This window comes from Nannospalax galili, unplaced genomic scaffold (genome assembly GCF_000622305.1).
Source record: "Nannospalax galili isolate Female #2095 unplaced genomic scaffold, S.galili_v1.0 scaffold728, whole genome shotgun sequence".
NCBI lineage: Eukaryota > Metazoa > Chordata > Mammalia > Rodentia > Spalacidae > Nannospalax > Nannospalax galili.
Window position 1 is genome coordinate 1,493,161 of NW_008358642.1, and position 20,866 is coordinate 1,514,026.

Here is a 20,866-nt window from a genome sequence, read left to right on the forward strand (position 1 = left end):
TACCTGGGAACTGTTTAGCAAGGAACACAATGCCAGACAGAAGAGACTTCCCTTTGAATAGTTTGTGACAATAGTCCAGGAGACTCACAAAATAACATAGCTATTTTCAAACCTCTTGTTTATCCCCCAGAACAGGTAGATAACACCCTACTGTTGAAGTCAGGGCATGCTTTGGATACAGGACTTAGAGCAGTTGAGCAGGAACTGACCTGGTGAGGTTCTACCTGAAGTTAAGGTATCGTAATGCTAGATGATAAAATGAGAACTGTCAATGGAGAAAAAAAAGAATTGATGGTCCAAACCAACCCTAAGTCCTAATAACCATAATGACTCGAAAGGCAAACTATCTCTATTGGTGCAGCAGAGGCACTGTTATCTGGAGGGCAAGCAACACCTATCTAATTGGAATTAAAACCCTCTCAATGGGAGTGAACTCATGAGTGGCACTGTAAACTCAGCACACAGCAGAAGAAAACATAGATCCTAGGGAAAACCTTACCTCTGTCATATCTCTAGACAAATGAAATTTCTTGCCATATGCTAAATATGGGTCCTTATATTTACAGACAAGCATATCGTACACCACTCATCAAAGAAGCTCCTTTTTGCAACAGTTAGAAGCTATTGCAAAATTCCACAACTACTTAGACAAAGAGAATATATGCCTGAGAGATGCCAAGCAGTAGGTGACACATCTACAGTTGAACCTCTACACCTAAGGCTCATAGAACATAGCAGAACAAAGAGTAGAGAGAAAACTAATGCATCCCTCCACTCTCACCAGTAAAGCTTCCTTATACAACAGAATATGATGCACACAGAAGGCAACAGCTGGACAAGTTTTAAAGAATAAGAGATTGCAAAGTGTGTATCCTTGGGTGAGACTCCTATATTGAACCTCACCCACCCACCATTGAGGAAAAGGGGCAGAAAGATTCTAACTGCCAGGGTTGGTTTATGAACAAAGACGCAGAGGCTTTCACGGCACTGGAAGCCTGCACATGTGAACTTGTGGCAATAGTAACGTGGAGCACAGGACCCATGCCAACTCTATTAAACAAGGGCCAAGAGGGAAGGAGAGAAATGGGTGGAAGACAGGCCCTAGTCTGAAAAACTATTGGGGACTGATTGATGGTGGATGAGAGAGAGTATGCCTTACATATGATCTATAGATGAGCTGACTAGACTCCAGTGGATGAATTTACACTGAAGGACATCTACGTACAAATGCTTGACCGTATGGGACTTAATGTGTATGGTGGAATACATAAGGTCCAGTGGGGAGTGGGATCATGAATGGGGGAGGGAGCCTAAATTTGATCAAGAACCACTGTATAAGACTACCAAAGCTCAATCACAAATTTTAAATATCTATATATACAAAAACACTTTAAAAATTGTAGTGTGGAATTTTGTGTACAGAGATTCTTATTGTCCTATTTTCTAATATTGTCTTCACATCATCTGTATTCACATAAAAAGTGTAAAGATTATCTGAACCCCTAAAAGGAATACTGCCATTACAAAGCTAGTGGAGTTTTCATTATCTAAGTATCTATTTTTGCTTACAGAAGTAACATGCATATCATGCTCAAGACCAAAAATTTTGACAATTCAAAGTGATTAAAACAATATGATGAATTAATGATTAAATTCATGATGTGGACTGTGGTATATTGTGCTTAAATAAATAGCTATATAACAAATTTGATTAAGAACTGTTGTATAAAATGTACAAAAGCTCAATAAAAATAGTGTGGAAAATAAAATTTTAAAAAGATACAATGAAGACTAGGGAGATAATTGGTTCAGACAGTGATGTTGGTGCTTTGCAAGCACGAGAATCTGGGTTTGATTTCTAGAAGCCATGTAAAACTTCTGAGACACGCTAGCATGTATTTGTAATTGCACTGCTGGGAAGGTAGAGAGAGGTTGTTTCCTGGAGCTGGTCTGTCAATCTAACCTAATCAGCAAGCTCCAGTCAAAGACACTGTCTGAAAGGAGGTAGATGGCATACTGCAGATGATACCCGAGGTTGTCCTCCAGCCTCCATAAGTGTGGAGAGAAGGACAGAGAGAGAGAGAGAGAGAGAGAGAGAGAGAGAGAGAGAGAAATGTGCACACACGCATATTTAAAGGGTATAGTTTGCTGAGATTGATCCAGTTTTCATTTTCATGGAGTTGAATAATGCTGCCTCAGATTGTGGAAAAAAAAAATACAAGTGGATTGGTTGTTACCAGAGAGCAAGATAGAGAGTTAGGACACTTACTCTTGTGCATGAGGAATACAAGAGTGACCACAAGTGTAATCATATTCCAATATACAAATGGGAAGGTGCCAATCATTCATATTCATTCTCTTGTGATATTCTTGTGGTAAATATCTATTAAGTATATACAGTATGGTCAGCACAGTGATTGTTCTTGAGCTCATAAAAGTGAGCAAATTAAATTTATTACTATGTAATGGGAGATAAGGACACAGGAGATAACCATGTAATCAATGGGTGACCATGAAGGTACGTTAACACCAGAAATGAGAAAAGACTTCAGTCAGCAAACAATTTGGAATGATGAGCAGTGGAGAGTGGTGGAATAGAAGAATAGAAGTGGGAAACGGGGTTGGATTCTGGGAAGTCTTCCTTAGAGGAAGGCACAGCTGAGATCAGAGGATAACAGGAGTGGGGACAGAAGTAGAGGCAAGCAGTATGAAAGATTTCTAGTAGTCTCTTAAAACTGGAATGAGAGTGTTATGTAATAGCATCATAACATCAGTGGTAAAGGAGACCACTGAGCTTACCTGAAAATGAACAGTTGGTTTTCAGCCTGCAGGAGGTAGGAGTTATATCTGTGTCAACTGTTATGATGGTCCTCCATTTAGGGGTTTTATACTGCCTTACGTTTGGACTCTGACCAGAGACAGACTCTTCCTCAAATAGTTTCCAATCCACACCCTGCTTCACATCCACTGTCTACATGTTTAGTTCTGTCTGATTACACAGGGACTTTTACCTGGTCCCATTGAATGGTTCTAGTCTATTGGACATCTAAGCCTTCATTATTTGGGATTAGTTTTAAGCTTACACTAATGAGTAAGACTTCTGCTTGTTTCTTTTCTTTCCTGTTTACATTTAAATGAAAAACAGGAAGGAAAAACCAAACCGAATATGACAAGCAACTTTCAGTAACTACAGATTACTTATGCTGTACCTAAAGATTATTTTTTTACTTTAACTAAGAAGACCTCACTTACCACAACAAGCTTTATTGGGAAAAGTAAGGAAAGGTAATGTCTAAATGTTTCCTTTAGCAACAACAATTCCAAATAATAAAATCAAGTAATTCTAGGGGAGTTCATTTCTGGGGGACTTCACTCATGCCAGGTTTCTGATATCATTTACATTCAGTTTCTATTCTACAGTGGGTTCTAGAACTTTCCATTCTACTGTGGAACATGGAGTGCACTATGTGTTTCATTCCTTCCATAATACAATTTGAGAAGATAGAAATAATCATATCTTAGTTATCTGCTAAGGGCTATGGAGGATCCATTTGCTACTGTTCTTGATATTTGTAATTTTTAGAGAGAGTTTAGGGACACTCAGACATAAGTAGCCTAATAGCCTAGAGGAAACGAGGTGTCCTTAAAACTACAGTCAACTTTGCATTTATGTTTTGACTCTGAACTCAGTAATTATTTGCATTCTCTTTTTAAGTATTCTGAATTTCTCTATAAATGTTTAATATCCCATAATAAGAGCATAACTTGCATAATGTCTCATCCCTAAAATCCCAGTACTCAGGGTTAAGGTAGGAAAATGGCTTGAAGTTCAAGGCCAGATTGGGCTATAGTAGGAGACCTTACCTCAAAAAAAAAGTACAAATCTTAAAAATTAAAAATCAAAAAGATCAAAAATAAAATAAAACTCCCAATAAATTAAACCAAAATAATTATCCATAAACTGTTTTTAAGCACCACATATTTCTAATTTGAAATTTATTTCCAGTCATAAGAATATTTAAAAACTGAGATAGTTAATAGATAGTCATATTTCATACATTTGTATTCATAAACATGAAGGTAGCAGATAAAGGTTTCACTCATCATCTTAAAGGAATAATTGTTATTGCATAAAAATTTCCAAGAAATTCACCTTCTAAAATACATTTCTATTGGGTGTTTTAATAGTCTTACATGTATTAAAATATACTTAAATATGGTTTTTTTTCCTTAATTAATAGTTTCAGAACAAGTTATCTTGGGTCTGGTCATCTCATTTTGGAGAGTGCAAAAGAGGGTCAGTGTCACTGGCTATACACTAAAGAACTACACTTACTGAAGACTAACAGACCCTGTCATACTTCAGTATGTTAATGACAAAGGAGGAAATAAGAGATGTTTCCAAGCTTCTTTCTAAGGTTCTTTGTTGGGCTGGTCCTTCCCTTGGTGCAGGTATTCTACTGTCCCCTTTTTGCTTCCCCGTCAGAGAACTTCTTTCTCCCAGCTTTTGCTAGATAGTAATAATTGCAAGGTAAATACTTCCAGTCCATCTCCACAATTCTTCCTCTGATCTATTTGGGTGAAGAATGATTCAGTCCTGAGCTATTTCTACTTTGCTCCTGTCTTTTCCAAGTTGAGATCTTTACTTCCTCAGCTGCCAATCACGTCTACCAATTCACACCCCCAAAAGTCTTGAAATCAAAGGTACGTGTAACATTCTTTACTGAAGTATTAGGACAAGCCACTTAGAATTACACAGTCTACTCTCAAAAAACCCTGACCCATCCCCACCCTTACAGAATGTTTCTTAGGCATCTCTTTCTATTTGAGCAAACTCCTACCATATGCAAGGCCTCTTCTGACCCTTTAACAATTTTTGGATTGCTCCTCCCCAATCAATTTCTCTTCAGTCTATTTGAAGTTCATTTATGAATTCAGGTTTGCTGTCTCCTTCCAATTCCTATAAGCATTATCTCTCAAGGTCAGACCACTTTTTTAAACAAAGGACTCCAGAGAAAAATTATGCCACTTCCTTAGAGGCAAAAGCAGCTATGTTTTCTGTCATTTTAACTAGTATCTCCCCCTTCCTTATTACTTTATTGTATTTTACAAAAGCTAATGTAATCCAGTGTCAGGGTCATAATACAAAGCAATGAATCCCCTCTAGGTTTAGAAGTGTTTTTGCAAAAGAAAAGATTTATAGCAATCTAACTCAGGGTCAAAAGAGATAACAGCAATGATGAAAGAATTTAAATCCTCATTTTCTGCTTCAATATAAAGCAATTCCACATTATAAAACAGGCAACTCTTCTTCTGTTTTGAAGTCTGAGTGGTACAGAAACACTAAGCAGACTGTGACTGTGTCATTAATTGAACAGTATGCTAAATAAACCAAATAACCATCTTGTAAAAGCAGAAGGCAATCATCGTTATGATTAGGAAAGCTGAGGTGCAGAACACCCAGAGAGAGAAGGGGGAAGTATTAAAGACTCCATATGTAGCCCACCTGTCTGGGAATGAAATCTAGAGAATGAATCAGAAAAGCAGATGAAAAAGAAAGTTTGAGAGTCAGATAAATGTAGGAGAATGAAAAGAAAAAAAAAGGAAAACTATTCTGGAATATACCACAAATTTTAAACAGCTAAAATTTACTACAATAGCAAAAACATCAACATGTATCAATAATCTGTGACCTCTCTGTGTTCTCTCTCTCTCTCTCTCTCTCTCTCTCTCTCTCTCTCTCTCTCTCTCTCTCTCTCGTGTGTGTGTGTGTTTTGTGTCTTGTGTGTGTTTGTTGTGTTTGTTTTTTTTTTTTTTTCGGTCACCCAGCTGTCTCTCCCGCGCGGTGGGTAGTGTGTGTGTCTTGTAGCTGTTGTGTGGTTGTTGACTTAGTTTGTTTTTTTTTTCCAGTGGCCCAGACTGGCCTCCCAGCTGCTGGGATTATAGGTATGTGTACCTTGCCAGTCTGTGCATCTTCTGTTACATAATTATTTTATTTATAAACCTTTCTAGGGTATAGAAGTGGGAATCAATATAGCTTTTGTTGACAAATCACAGGAATTAACTCAAATTTAAGTGAGGAAATTACTGAAGGATAACTAATATTTCCAAGACTTAATGTGGGTTGGTGAAGGGACTAGAGAATGAGCTTCAAAAATGGGTTATACCCAAGGGAAGAGAAAGTAGCTCTGGTCCCTCCAGCAGCAGCTGGGTTAGGATAATTCAAACTAGCAGTACATCTGGGTACACTGAGACTCATTTCCTCTGACTCACTATCTCCCAGTCACTTAGTCACTTTCTTCATAAAGATTCAAAAGATTGAGGTATCAAGGTCCTACATGTGTGCAAGAACAACTTGTTGGATGAGCCTCAGATACCTCATCAGAGAGAGGGAAAGACTGATGATGAAGGGAAAAGGGAAAGGATAGCTACAACTCTTAGACCTGGAGGGGAGCGAGGGTCTTCCCTCATTAACCTCTACAAATACTAAATGCTTCATATGGTATCTATTTAACTTTGACTTGTAAATAGAAATAGCCAGAATTTGTTTTTCCTAGAACATGGGCAAGTACTCATAAAACTGTCAGCAAATATTGCCACTCAGACTATGTAGCTCCACTCCATTCTAACTGTGGTGCCAACGCTTGCCTGATAAAGACAGCTGCCCTCAACAAATTCCTGATCTGCCATTTCTCTTCCTCCAAAAGCTGAGGACAGTGCTGATATGAGAGCTTTTGCATTCCATGATCTTGACTGCTTTTCTTAATTTGTCCAGTCAAAAACTTTAGTTATCTTGAGTCTCAGTTTTCTCAAGCGTTGTCTCATGAACAACAGAATTCAGCCTTTGTCTGTATATATGCCGGGGGTATGTGCACATATAAGTACACAGAATCCAGAAGAGGCCATAAAATCCCCTGGAGCTGGAGTTACAGGTGGCTGTGAGGCACCCAATGTATATATATGTGTGTTGTGAACCAAACTTTAATTCTCTGTGAGAGCAGCAAATGCTTTTAACCATTCAGTGCTTAAACCCAGTCCCTGTCTCTTAAGCTCTATTCAGGGTTTGAAAGAAACTATCCCAATAGTCCTTCTGGGGCTAGAGCCCTACTTTCCTCTTACCAGCCATTTTGCAACCAGTTGCTGGCTGTCCAGTGGTTGGATCCTATTCCCAAATCACAGCATGGATGCCAGATATACTGAACTTCTCAGGCTTTCAATCTAGCTCTCTCACCCAGGAATTGTGTAACCTGAGACAACTTACTTGACCCCCCACACACACACACATACCCAGGCCTTGCTGGCATCATCTGAATAATGAAGATGCTAATGAATTTGGCATTTAAAATCCCGTTTAATTATCTCAAGTAGTGTGCTTAACTATGTGTAGGCAGAAGCTTCTGGTGGGATACTGTAATAGAAAAAGCTCTTTGATTGTCTGATAATCCCTAATGAGAGGCTGTAACAAGAAGTTAAAGAAGATTTAACTGAGACTCTGTAAGAAGGGCATCAGGGACTTTGTAAAGTTATTGTAGAACCAATAAGAGAGCCTTCCTCCACCTCAGAAAAGACTATATGAATCACAATGAAAGATGCAATGACAAGGTGGAAATAAATGAGATAATATCACAGCCAAACTCACCTTCGTATTGGGGACCAACTCCCCTAGTATCTGAGATACTTTCTACCCAAAGAGGTGCCCTCAAGTCAACCTTCCCAGCAAAATCATTGGAAGAAGTTTCCCAAAACACCAATTACCATGCCCCATCTACAGAAGTCAACTGTTTAGCTATATGAACAGAAGAACAAGAGAATATATGCATGTGTATATTTAGAATATATAACTATGATTATATATTTGCATGATATTTATATATTTAAATATAATTTAAAATATAAATTTATTTTAGAATAGACAGAGATGAGATGAATCATTGTCAGCGGAACTTACTCTTCAAGGTCATCTGAGTCATTTTTCTATTTTGTTGATGTACACTGTGGTTTAGTTCACCTTAATCCTGCTGTTTATTCACTTTAATGACTCAAAATCTTTAGCAGTCAAGAAACTTTTACCAGAATGTAATACAAACCCTTTCTGTTGAAAAGAATGCCCTGTTGTTCCAGCTCAGGGCTAGTTTAGCTCACAAGAAACAAGACTTACTCAGAGCATGCAGATTTTATTCTGTCCCTGGAGTAACCCACATTTACAAAGGCTGAATTTTCTGTGCTGAATCAGCACTTCTCCCAGACTGTACTGTGAGTCAGCTCAGAGACACTCAAGCCAGCATCTTCCTGGCCTCTGAACCAAGCTGTGCTGTGAGAGCAAGCTTCCCTGGTCCATCATATGGTAGGATCACAGATGCTAGCATTTTAGTCTCTGCTCTGAGTGTCTGTTGCAAAGGCCTTTGGCCACAAGCTCCTGGTGGTAGACTGACTTATTAAGCCTTCTGGCAATACTGGGTTTTTAGCAATTTTCAGTAATACTCAGTATGGATGTCAGCCAAGATATGAAATATAATAGTCACTGTTACTGACCGTCTAGTAACAACTTGTCAAAAAAACATTGTAGCAATTAATGGGGAGAATTTATGAATACAGCATTAGCAAGGTGTCAGGCACACAGTACTCTCAGTAAGTGACTACTTAATGCATTAATATTAATCCCCCAAATGGCCTTGAAAGGGCACCATAAATATCATTATTTTAAGCCAGGCATGGTGGCACACAACTTTAGTCCCAGCACTTGGGAGGCAGAGGCAGGCGGATCTCTGAGAGTTCAAGGCCAGCCTGGTCTACACAGTGAGTTCCAGGCCAGCTGGGGCTACAAGGAGACCCTGTCTCAAAAAGACAAAAAAAAAAAATCATTATTTTAAAAGGAGGAAAATAAGGGTCAGAGAGGTTCCATAATTTGCCCAAGGTTCTTAAATGGCAAAGAAGACATTTAACCCAGGTAACTTTTAAAAACACAGCTTTGCTCAGGGACTGGGAAAAAATGGAACAATGTACAAAGACTAAGAGACTAGGGAATGCTCAGCCTTAAATGGGACACCTGTATCACACCTTCTCCTCCCAAGACTCAAAGATCATTAAGTGAGAAAGATTATAAGAGCCAGAGGTAGTGGACTAATGAAAGGAAACCATGTTTTCGGACTGCAGGTAAGAACTTACAGCACTTGTGTCAGCATGCACAAGACCTGTGCAAGTCCAAGTCAGACCCAGGCAAGAATTCCCAGCCCTAGCTGAGGAACTACGGGCAACTGATAGCTGCTGGGAAAGGGAGAGTCAGATTTTTTTAAGAGTGTGACACCAGGTAGATTGACCAGGCTCAGGAATGGACACACACCCAAGAACATTTGGAAAACACAAATTAGACTCATAGGCCATTAAAAAATAGTAATAGAAGACGTGAAGTCAGGCAGGTAGGAGGGTGGAGGTGGGGATGAGGAAGGAGTCTGAATATGAACAAAATACATTGTATGAAATTCTCAAAGTATCAATAAAAATATTTTTTAAAGACAAAGAAGGTATCTTGGTATAACTGAAATTCTTTTTGTAAAAGAAAACTGAAGGATATAATAAATGATGCAGTAAAGCACTAAAGTAAACACAAAATTAAATACCAATAGATAATAAATTCCTCTAGGATGAAAGGCCTCTGAGGATAGGAAAGAGCTGGAGTGTACTCAAGGAAGTCTTCGTGAAAGAAGACAACTAGAGATGGGCAGTGTTACAGCTTTCATGGAAAATGTACCCTGCAGGCTCATGTGTTCTGTCCCTAGAAAGCAATGCTGTCTGTGGAGGTTATGAAGAATTTTAGATATGGGTCTTACCCTGCAGCTATATACCCAGGGATTGAGGATCTTACCTCAACCAGATTTCTACCAAAGAGCCCTTGTTTCTAGCTGCCAAGGTGATGTAACTGATCTAACTTACGTTTCCAAAACCCTTCTCATCACCATGGCTTCCCCACCAAGACATGTAATGTATTCCTCGAACTGAGCACTAAAAAGAACCCTTCCTCCTTTAAGGCATTCCTGTCAGAGATTCTGTCATAGCTCATAGAAGAGTAACTGATAGAAACACAAAAGTAGGCCAAGGGAGGGGTCCAAATATTCATTTTTTCCTTTACCTCAGGACTCTGTAGTACTATGCTGAACCAAGCACCTAAGCCAAGCACCTGTACATTCGAATGTTGCTTAGACAAGCAAATCTATGTACCACATTTCTGGCAGGAAAAGAGGAAGCACGATGAATAAAGGAATGAGGTAGAAGCTTACTTAATGGATTTTGAACATGGAACTTTAAAAGACACAGAGCAAGACAGGGGTCAGTTCTATTCACCAGATACACAGAAACTGGACAGCTCAAGAGAAGCTACTCTCCCTTTCACTAGTCTAGAGGCAGGACTTTGGGTCTGTGTGGCAGGCCAGCACACACACTTACATATGCAATTTTTTTACCTGAAAATCTGGTTTGACCAAGCTAAATCTTAAAGAAAAATAGTATTTGAGCATGGCAACGAATATTTCAAAGGTAAAAGCAGAGCAGATAATGACTTGATCACTCTCATATCCCCAGTCTTGTCCTGGAAAATTTCCTCCAACTCCACCATCAAATTGGGGTTTGATGACACAGACTAAGTTTTATATTATTAGTAAGTAGGAAATATTGGGAGGTTTTTCATCTGTAACCAGAAATTCATATAGCTAAGGGGAGGCATTCTGGAGTGTTTTTTTTTCCTCTCTTTGTTTTGTTTTGCTTTGGTTTGGCTTTTTCATCAGCTACCCAAGGCAACAGAGAAAGACAGCAAAATCTCTTCAACAAAGAAAGTCTTAACAGCTTGTTGTATTTCACTGCTGCTGGGGGAAATACAGAGATCAAACCTTGTTTTCATACTGTTAGACCAAAGGTATCACTCTTGAAGGAATCCATGTAACCCAAGTTAATTAGAATGAATCTGCCCTAAATTGTAACTTGCTTCATTAAATGAAAGAAAAGCATATTAGAATAAATCTCTTGGGGGGAAATGTGAAAACTGCCACAGAACAGCTTTAATTTTAGAATACTAGGAAGAATTTCACATAGCAGCAAACATAATTTCACCAAAGCTGCATGAAGGCATTGTATATGCCTAAACTGCTATAAATCTTTACTTGTGAAATAACAGTAAATGTTGCACTTTTAATGAATAAAATGAAATTTAAATCTATATTCACTATTGATTCAGCTACTAACAGAATGAGTCTAAATCTTAGTTTATGACCTGCATGCTTAGCACCTCACCATGTGCTTGGCTTTTCCATCATGAAGGCTTCAAATGTTAAAGCAACCATCCCAGACTGGAGAGATAGACCAGGTAGTAAAGCGCTTACTCTGCAAGCATGTGGACCTGAGTTTGATCCCTGGCAAACATATAACAAAAAGCAGGGCAGGATGGTGTGGGCTTATAATTTCAATGCTGGAGAGGCAGAGACAAGTGGATCATAGTAATTCAGTAATTCTAGCTGAACATATGAATTCCAGGTAAAAGTGAGAGATCTTGTCTCATAAAACAGGGTGGACAGTTTCCTAAGTAATAGTACTTCAGATTGACTTCTGATCTCCTCATGGATGTGTGCATATGCATATGCATCCTCATAAACTTGAGTACATATGCAGGCTGGAGAGACGGCTCAGTTTTTAAGAGCATTGGCTACTCTTGCATAGGACTTGGGTTCGATTCCCAGCACCCACATGATGTCTAAAACCATCCTTAACTTCATTTCCAGGGGATCTGACACCCTCTTCTGGCTTCTGCAATATTGCACAACATGGGTGCACTTACATACATGCAGGCAAACACTCATACACCATAAAGTAAATAAGTAAATATTTTAAAAACATACCCTCATGTGTGCAGAGATGTACGTACACACACATACACACACACACACACACACACACAAGCAACCATCCTATACTCCTACCATAAGAGTAAGTTATTACTCTTAATTAAAACACTGCCTTTTGGGACACTAGGTGTTTCAACCTAAGTTAAGAGAGGGTTGAGACATCAGAAGTGTTCAATGCACCTGAGATTTTCCTGTCCTTTCTTGCTGGCACAGTCCTTCATAGAGACAGCAGCAATCAAGGGAATGCTATAGAGGAAATGAGGTTAAATACACAAGATGGAGGAATTCCCTGAGGCCAATTCAACAACTCCAGTGAGTGCACTTTCCTCAAGAAATAGATGCTATCACTCCAAACATCAGCTGGCCAATTTTTAGCAGTCATTACAGGCTTCTTACACTGTTGTTCCTATAATCGCTTCTGTAAGGAGTAGGTGTAAGAGTTGGGGATGGGTTGACAGAATGACAAAATCACTTGTACACTTTGCAGCACTGATAGAAATCATGGGAAGGCAGGATTTCAGACAGCCAGACTGCACTATGCCCAAGTGCCATTGTTCGTGATGTCAACCTTCTCTGTTCTGAACTGTGACTTCAACCTGATAAAGTTTGAATGCTCTTTCACAGTGTTGACAACTCCAATAAGCAAGTCAGGACCTACATTTTCTAGGGTTACTTACAGTTAAGTGTAGTCATCTCATTACTCTTCTGGCAACCATGGGAAGGCAGAAGAGATGAATGAAATAAGGCTGTGCCTTTAAACTATGAACAGATCTCTACAGTGGACTCTCCCCTTCCTCCCTGCTGCAGACTTGGCAGAAGTCTCTCTTCTTGATTGCCCAGAAGGATGCAGAAACATGAAATTAGCAGAATCCTGAGTACCAAACCTTAAGGAATAGAATTGTCCTACTAACCTGAATGCATAACCTGAGAAACTTTGTTCTATATTCTTTAAACCTGTCTCCTGGTAGTTTTATCCCAAATCATATAACATCATAAGCCTATGTAGCCACAGTTTTCAATAAGTTAATTATTTTGAAATAACTTATTAATCAAAAAACTAATGCTATGAATATTCAATTTCTTGCCATCTTGGGCAAAGACTTAGTGATACAGTTTTATTGAAGTTGATCAGAATGATATCCGTAAATATCTGTAGTTGTTCCAAATTGTCATAATTTCAAATTTTTTTTTGGTTTTGCTTTTTGATATAGGGTCTCATGCAGCTCAGGCTAGTCTCAAACTCACTATGTAGCCAAGACTGGCCTTGAACTCTTGATCCTCCTGCCTTGCCTCCCAAGTGCTGAGATTACAAGCATGTGTCAGGATGCCCAGTCCCATAATTTCCATTTCTTAAAAACTTTTTATTTATTATTTTTATTTTATGTGTATGAATGTACCGCCTGCACATATGTAAGTGCACCTGTGTCATGCAATGGCCATGGGGGCCAGAAGATGGCATTGCATTCTCCTGGAACTGGAGTTACAGATGCTTGTTAGCTGCCATATAGGTGCTGGAAATTGAACCCAGGTCTTCTGCAAGAGCAACCAATGCTCTTAACAGCTGAGCCATTTCTCTGGCCTCTGTAATTTCAGTTTTTGAGGGGGGTATATGACAATACAAATGCTTAAGGAATGAATGAGGTAGAATAAACAAAATGTTTTTAATTAAGAATAGTGAGACCTCCCCTCTGAAATAGAAAATACTCTATTAGAAACGAAGTACTAGCAGGGGATGTGAAAGGGATACATAAGACAGATGAAAATGCATTTACCAGTTGACATGGTTTGGATGTGGTTTGTTTCTCAAAGGTTTGTGTGCTTGGAACTCAGTGCTCAACACACTGATGATGGGAGGAGGGGAATCTCTGAGAGGTGAAGCTGAGAGCAAGATTATTGGGTCAGTGGGAGTAATACACTCAAAAGGACTGTTGTAGTTCTCATGGCACTCTGACTTAGTTCTCATAAGAGCAAGTTGTCATAAGAACAAGACTGGCCTGGCCCTGCTCTCTTGACTTCTTGTCTCACTTTGTAATCCACACTTATGCATGAGTCTGCCTTGACACCATCTACTAAGATATTATAGAGTCATTGGCCCTTCCTAGAGGATACATCACTTTCACATTGCAAAACCCTGAACCGAATAAGTCACTTTGTGGCATTTAGGAAGCTGAGCCAGAGGAACTGTGAGTTTAAGGCTAGCTGGACCATTCAAGAGCCTTTTGTAAAACAGGGCCTAAGGATGTGACTGGGTGGTAGAGTGCATGACAAGTATGTGGAAGGCTTTGGGTTCAATTGATTAATCTTAATAATGTACCCAGCTTCAAGTATTTTGTTAAAGTAATGAAAATGGTTCACTATAGACATATTTGTAGGTTAATGTAGCATCTCAAATCAAGAAAAAGATGAATTCTTAATAAAAATAATGTTAGGAAAAGTGACTCCTCTTGGTCAGGCATGGTGGCACACGTCTTTATTCCCAGTACTTGGGAGGCAGAGGGCAGACAGATCTTTGTGACTTTGAGGCCAGCCTGATCTACATAGGGAGTTCCAGGTCAGCTGGGGCTACAGGGCTACAGGTCTCAAAAAGACCAATAATAATAAAATAATAATAATAATAATAATAATAATAATATTATTTTGTTTTAATAACAAAACTTCTTAAAGGCCTTGAATTTTTTTAAATCCACTGTGTGTGTGTGTGTGTGTGTGTGTGTGCGTGGTGTGTGTGTGTGCGTGTGTAGATCATGAAAGCAGAAACAGGACCATGGGAGAGGAGTGGAGAAGGAGATCCTAAGGGTGAGAAGAAGGTAACAGAATTCATGTGATAGGAAAGTAGAGATGACTATTTGAAGGAAGAAGGGGACAGGCAACAGGTGGGGGGCAGATGGCATGTGGGAGGGAAGGAGGGAAGGGGGATGAGTAAGAATAAAAAGTACAATTGCATAGATATAAGAACGTGATAATGAAGCCCATTCTTTTGTATGTTTACATAAAAGTTAATGAAAATAAAAATAAATGGAATATTTTAAAATAAAAACATAAATTCTTGGGTGGGTCTAAGGTGCTGTTATCATTTAGAAGTGCTGCTGTAGAGCAGTTCCACAACACTGGCTCAGGACCAGCAGCATCACTACAAGCCGGGGGTTTGTTAAAAATGCAAGTACTCACATCCCACCCCAGAGAGACAGCATCAGAAGTCTGGGGATGAGGTCCATCACTGTTTCCAATAAGCCTTCCAGATAATACAGAGACTTCCTAATATATATATATATGTATGTATATATATGTATATATATATATATTTGGAGAAATCAAAAGCCATTTTGAAACACTGGGAAAACGCAGACAGAAATTTCAAACACATTCCATGAATTGTGGAGGACAGTTTTCTGTGGGGTCTCTCATGCCTCTGCCAGGGGTCTGGCAGCCGCATACCTCTCTTTTCTGCCTGGTAAAGTGCCATGTCCTCCGCTTGCCAGGGCCACACGTGTTTGCATAAGCAGGTGTGATGAGCCCTGGAACACCTAGGGTTTATCTGGTCTATAGCTCTCAGGAAGCTAAAGTAGTTTTGAATATTTTTCAAATATTTAAATAAATAACAAACAACAAAATCTGAGCAACAGTCTTATGCAGCTGATAAAGCTTAAAATGTTTACTACATGGTCTCTTTCAGAAAGACATCATTGTAGACAATTAGGGTCATATGGCAAGGAACCTGTTATCCGACTAGACACCAGTAGTGTAAGGATTCTGGAAATTTTATGAAATAAATTATGGAGACTGTAGGGAAAGGTAGGGTAGGAAAGGTTCAAGGGTAGAGAGGGAAAAATTTTTATTCTCAAGCCTGTGAAACAAGACTTTCTTAAGGGATATGCTAAAATCATTGGAGGTCAAAATGCAGTTGCTGTTTTTTATAGATGTGGGTTACTATTAGCATCAAGCAAAAAAGTATGAATGATAGCCTTGAATATGACATTTTAAATATGTTGTGAGCCACAACAGTGTTTTGGATAGAATCCAAAATGTAAGAATTCTGTGCTCAATCCACACATATCAGGAGCCTCTCTGACCAGGACCCTTTGTGTGTAGCTTTCTTTAGAAGTGCTTCAGCATGCTGGGGACAGAAAATAAGACCTTATTTATTATTGTAGAAGGTTCAGTCTGAAGTTAAGTGATAAGCCTCAAATAGTTATTTAAATATATGCATATTCAATAAATGTTTACAAAATCTGTTATATATAAAAATTTTTAGGTGGGTGTGGTCACACCTTTAATTCCAGCACTCAGGAGGCAGAGGCAGACAGATCTCCATGAGTTCAAGGCCAGTCTGGTCCACATAATGAGTTCCAGACCAGCTAGGGCTATAGGGAGACTCTGTCTCAAAAAAATGCCCCCCCCCAAAAAAAGAAAGAAAGAAAGAAAATTGTCTATGATGTGCCAATCCTGTGCAAAAGTACAGTTTAGGTGTTTAGGGAAACTCTACCACCATTAAGTAGGGAGGGACCTGTTAAAATCAGTAAGGACTAACGGGTATCCAAAATTATGAACATTATATATTATTTATTCTTAAAAGACTGTACTAGTTCAAAAGCCTACAGAAAAATTACATAATATCACTACATGAGTTTTTATGCATAGCTAAAGACTATATAACAAGAAACAGTGCCAGATAGGAGAAACCCCCCTTCAAGTTGTTGGTCAGGGTAGTACAAGAGACTCAGAATTACACAGGTTATTGCCACAGCCCTTGATTTTCTTTCCAGAACTTGACAGTAAGGGAGAACATCAATTGATGGTCCAACTCCAGATTTAAGGCCTAATAACCACATCAATTACTGGAACAAGGGGTAGAGACAATACTAATACATTTCTCCACTCTCATCAAGGAAGCGCCTTCTTGAAACAGATGATAATGAACATAGAAGGCCACAACTGGTCAAAGCATGGAGAATAAGAGTCTGCAGAGTGTGTGTCCCTGGTCAGAACTCCTATATTAAAATTCATTCACCCAGAGCTCAGGGACTGTTACAGAAAAGGGGTGGAAAGATTGTAAGAGACAGAGGAGGAGGTGCATGACCACATGGAAATATGAAATCTTAGAGGCTCCTGGCACCTTGCTCAGATGAACCTAAAGCAACGGTGTCAACATACACATGATCCATGTAAACTCAGGCTGGCAAAAAGCCAGTGTAAAACTGGGGAAATGGTCAGTAGGTCCCTACCTTAGTGGAAGAACTATTGGCAGCTCATTACTGCCAGATGAGGAAAAGCTGATCTTATTTTTTAAATTTTTTATTATTTTATGTGTATGAGTGAATTGTCTGCATGTATGTAGGTGCACCTGTGTTGTGCAGTGCCCGTGGAGATCAGGAGAGAGAGATCAGATCCCCTAGAACTAGAGTTACGGATGATTAATAGCTGCCACGTGAGTGCTGGGAATCAGACCTGGGTCCTCTGCAAGAGCAGCCAGTGCTCTTAACTGCTGAGCCATCTCTCCAGCCCCGAGCTGATCTTCTTTAAGGGAGCAACTGTAGATAGGCTGACTAGACCACAGTGGATGAACTTGTACTGAAGGGTGTATGGGTATACTAACTTGACTCGATAGGCCTTAACATATACGACAGCAATATGAAATCTAGTTGGGGGGGGCAGTTATGGGAAGGTGAGGATGGGGGAGGGGATATAAAGATGATTAAGATGTTTTGTATGAAATGCACAAAAATTCAATAAAAATATACATTCTTAAGAAAAGAATTTCTATCATTCTCACCCTAATATGAGTCAAATATTGAACCACCCAAAATACAACATTAAGATTGAAAAGTATATTGTTGATGTTTATGGTATGTCTTCTTCTAATGCAGGTCAACTCTCTGCTTAACATTCTTCATAAGTTTAGCAAACTAAATGTGCATGTGTGGATTCCATTTTAAAGACCAGAATTCCAGCTTCAACTTCAACTGAATGATGATATTTCTGGGCTCTGGATGACAACCATACTAATACTACTTGGCTGTGGTGAGTCTAAACTGAATTCTATTAAAAGAAAAACTCCTAAGTAACAGATATGTTTGCAAGTTGCTCTCCATTTAGCGTTCAATCTGCTTAAAAATATGTGATTCTTTTCATCCAGAATTAACATAAAATCATTGCATTTCAGCACAGTATTATGTGTTTAAATAACTAAAATTTTTTGCCAAAAATGTCATATTATAATTGGGAAGAAAAAAAATCATTTTGGATTCAGGCAGTCTTTTTTTAAAGAAGAAAACAAATATCATTGATTCACAAATGTTTGTTTCCTCAAAGTTATGCCCACTGGAATTATCATTTTGGTTCAAGGATACTTCATAACATCCAGACACCTCACTGGCCATGAAATTAAGAACAGATGCAGCAGCAGCAGCACATTCTACCATCTGAAACCCTGTGTCCTAGCCAGTCCTTGCTGTTGTCACAAATCCAAATCAGCATGTTTGGGTTCTGGTGATAGCCCTCTTTCTGGCATACAAATGCCCCCCTCCTCACTGTATCCTCATATGGGAGGAGAGAGAGAGAGCGAGCGAGCGAGTGAGAGAGAGAGAGAGAGAGAGAGAGAGAGAAAGAGAGAGAGAGATCAGACTTCTACTATCCTACTATCCTGCTCTCATTTATCCTTAGTTAGGGAACTGGAGAGATGGCTCAGCAGATAAAGGCACTTGTTGCCAAGTCTGACAACCTGAGCTTGATCCCTTGGACCCATGTGGTGTAAGGAGACAGTTGACTCCCACAAATTGTCCTCTGACATCCACTTTCTGCACACACACACACACACACACACACACACTCACTATAAATTTATTAAAAACTGAATTATTTCTGTGACAATCTTACTTCTAAATTCAGTCACACTGGAGGATTATGACCTCAACAGATGGACAAAACTTTGTTCATAACACCTTGGGTTTTCAAGAATTCATCATGGCCTTGAGTAAATTGCTTCTTGTGACAGTGAGTCTTTATTGGCAACTTGACTGGATTTTAGAATCACCTACAAGGATGCAGCACTCATATAGGTGTGTCTTTCAGGGCATTTCCCGAGGATTAAGTTAACAAAGATGACCCATCCTGAATGTGGTGTTATCATCACACCAGCTGGGTGCCCATATGAAATGTAAGAGAAGCAAAGAGAAAGTCAGAACCCACTGGCATTCCCCTTTCCCTGCATCCTGGCCCCCAGGACAAGAACTGAGCTTCTCTGCCAATGTCTTCCCCATTTTGATGGACTGAACCCTGGAAACCCAGGAACCAGCAAAAATCCTTCCTCATCTTTAAAACATTTTATTTATTATTTTTAGTTAATGTATGAGTTAATTTATTATTTTTAGTGTATGAGTGCAATGCTTGCATGTAGATAGGTGCACTCGTGTCATACAATGCCCATGGAGGTCAGAGGAGGGCATTGGATCCCCTGAAACTGGAGATACAGAAGGTTGTTAGTCGCAGTGTGGGTGTTGGGAATCAATCCCAGGTCCTCTGCAAGAGCAGTCAGTGCTCTTAACCACTGAGCCATGTCTCCAGTCTCAAATCCTTTGTCTTTTAAGTTGGCTGTGTCTGGCATTTTGTTACAGTGATACAAAAGTAACCAATACATTTGCAAATTCAGGATAGGGCAGCTGTTATAACTAAGTTATGCATGAAATTGAAAAATCCATTTGATTTGTTACCATTGACATATCATTTCTGAAATATGTCAAATGATAATAAACCTTCATAATGAGTATATGAAATTACATGAATATGTGAAATTACAGCTGAAGTCATTGAGGAGATTGAGATGGTTATAAATGCTGAAACACAACATATGTAAAACACCACCAAACAGTAAAGATCACCAATAAACACTGAGATTTTATTAGCCACACAAATATCATGAAGATTTGCTTGAATTTTGACTAGTTTTGTCTATGCTACCCCTACAGATGTTATTTTTCTTCCTATCTTAGAATTTCTACCAAGAGGAAAATCACAAATCAAAACAACAACAAAAAATCTGGTAGCAGGAAATATATACGTAAAGAAGATGTACAGAGACAAAAAGTCACACAGAACTGGGAAGTGCCACTGTGATGGCGGATTCCGGAACCGTTCACAGTCTCCACCAGAAATCTTGTGTTGATCAGTTCCTTCCTTGGATGTCTGAGCAAGAACAACAACAAAAAAGACAAAAAAAAAAAAAAAAAAAAGAAAGTGGGCAACTGTAGCGGAGAAACTATTGGCAACTGATTACTGTGGAGTGAGGGACAGTTGACCTTCTTTAAGGGAGTAAATTCTAGAGAGGCTAACCAGACTCTAGTGGGTGAACTTGTATTGAGGGACATCTGGGTTCAAATTCTTCACCAGACATGCCTTAACATATGTGACAGAGTAAGTGAAATCTGGTGGGGGGGTGTGCATGGGGGTGTAATGAAGGAGGGGTGTCTAAGTTTGATTAAAGCCTATTGTATGAAATGAATAAGAACTCAATAACATATACATAAAAAGAAAAGTTAAAAAAAAGAAGTGGTACAGACTATGTCCCATGGTCAATCTCATTTCAGCTTCTGTTTCAAATTCTTTCTATCACTGTCTCATCTTGGATACTTGTAGTCACTAATATCTCACTAATATTCCTGTGAATATGCAATATGACACCTTCTTGACTATAGCTAAACCATGTTAAAGTTTAGGCTGACTCTAGTCTCTGAACTTATCAGACAGTTGGCCCAGGGTTTGGGAACACATGCCAACAGGACCCCAGTAGACTTTGGAACAGTTAAATGTGTTCCAGAGTGTACCTTCTAACTGCAGATTTATGGCTTCTGTAGGTTTTGCTTGGCTTGCTTCTGCAAAATAGTAATTGTTGCTTAATAGAATAGGAATTGTTAAGGGGACTTTATACCTGTAAGCCTCAGAACTTAAACTTTTCACCCCTTTTATGGTTTTTCTATACAAAAGCT